At 41.6% G+C, this 1,831-nt stretch overlaps 1 long non-coding RNA gene across 1 annotated transcript; it reads left to right on the forward strand.

Moving 5' to 3' along the window:
- Nucleotides 1–220: 220 nt before the first annotated feature.
- Nucleotides 221–1,463, forward strand: LOC124387170. Its single transcript, XR_006926098.1, has 4 exons — nucleotides 221–342; nucleotides 423–485; nucleotides 587–640; nucleotides 733–1,463. It is a non-coding gene; the product is annotated as an uncharacterized LOC124387170 (long non-coding RNA).
- Nucleotides 1,464–1,831: the final 368 nt, after the last annotated feature.

Raw genomic sequence — 1,831 nt, forward strand, 5'->3', positions numbered from 1 at the left:
TGTCTACAGGGTTACTTGTAAAATAATTTGAATTTATATTAACCGTCTGGATTTCTTGCCTGATGTTTTCAATTTTATTATTAAAAAAGTTGATGAAATCATTACTACCTATTGGTGGTGTGCATGTAAGTGCAGTGCTTTTATTCCCTGTTAATTTTGCTACCGTGCTGAATAAAAATCTAGGATTATGCTTGTGTGACCGAATGAATGAGGTACAGGTGGTGATTGACACTCCTGACCACCAATCAGTAGCGAGCAGGCACTATTTAGAGTGGGTTGGTTTGAGCCTGGCATGCGTCACGTCCGTATCCTCCCCTTTTTCGGCTGCTATAGTGATTTCAGGTATGTGCTGTTAGTATGTAGCGTCGGCTAATTAGTTTTTCTTTGCTTGTTGCACTAATGGCTCGTTTGTGTATCCTTAGCCTGTCTTTTCAGTGTGTCCCTGTTGGATGCTGGTTTGGATCTGTTTACTGCCCTCCCTGCAGGTATGAGGAAGTTGTTTAGCAATGTTTAGCTTTAACACGTGTTAGGTGGCGTGAGTAATGTGCAGTCCTTGAACTTCAGTTTAACAGCAGGTTATTTGAAGGCTGCGTATCCTGAGCGGTGAATTGATTCTCAGGAACTTATCTATCCGCGTTTGGTAAGTTGTTTTGGTTTGTTAGGGGGAATTACAGCATGTAGTTGTGCAATTACTTGTATTATTTATATCCTGTATCATTGTTTGCATTATAGGATCCTCCTTTTTCGTCCTGGGTGATTATTGCTGCGATTCGACTTTTCCCTCGCTGTGCGCCGAGCGAACAACCTCAGCTTACAACTATTTAAAAGGGGACTTCTGCTGCTGCCGTTTGGCTTTTGTGATTTGTTTTAACCGGTATTGTCTGGTCTACTGTGGGATCGTGCAACGTGCAAGTATCGGGGACGACGCGGCCGCTCCTTTTGAGTTTTGCTTCCCTCAAACTTTTAATAACGTTTTTTATTGTTTTTCGTTTAAGCGGTGTATATGGTGAATCATATTATGCTTTGGTGACCATCCATCATATTACGGTGGAACTGTGACCTTAATTCGCTGTTCCTTCATTTTTGCCTGAGATTTATTTTGCTTTTGGTTTCTTTCAGGAGCTGGGGTCCCACGGGTGAAGGGTCTTTGGTGGTGCTATTTCTACGTGCGACACTTTTGACGTGTATGAGTGGGTGCTCTGAGTTCACGGTGAGGTGTGTGCGGGTGTGTGTGTGCGTGGAAGTGTGCTTTTTGATAATTAGTGCTGATCACCAGCCCTGTATTTAATGATTTTATTTTGTTTTGCTTATTGGGAAATGGTGTAAATTTGTTGTTTAGTATTTTGTCTGTTTATTTTTGTTCTTTGTGTAATTGTCACCGGACCGTATTCACCAGCGAGAACATTTTCTTTTTGTTTTATTTTCTAAAGCCAAGCTTTCAATAAACTCTGTAATTTTTATTATATACGATGCCCACGTTTCCTGCCTACACTTATTAATAAGGGAATCGAACTTGTGTGATCTAATAAACTCTGGGGTTTACTTCTATTTCCTGGGTATAACCCTCCCAGGTGGCGTAGTTGACTTGGTTAAGTATATAAGGTTGAGCTTGGGTGGGACAAGCCGTTCGGCTCTCGCCCCTAGGCCCCCACGCCCCCCCTCGTGCCACACTTGTTATTTTCTATGAGGGAGGAGAAATATGCTGATCTAGCAGCACTAAGAGATTTTCTATAATTTAAGAGGCTCTCCTTCCATGCTATTTAAAATACTGTTAATTTTGTTTGACGCCATTTACGTTCTAATTTCCGAGTGGTCTGTTTTAAGGTGTGTA

Source organism: Silurus meridionalis, chromosome 6 (assembly GCF_014805685.1).
Source record: "Silurus meridionalis isolate SWU-2019-XX chromosome 6, ASM1480568v1, whole genome shotgun sequence".
Taxonomy (NCBI): Eukaryota; Metazoa; Chordata; class Actinopteri; order Siluriformes; family Siluridae; genus Silurus; species Silurus meridionalis.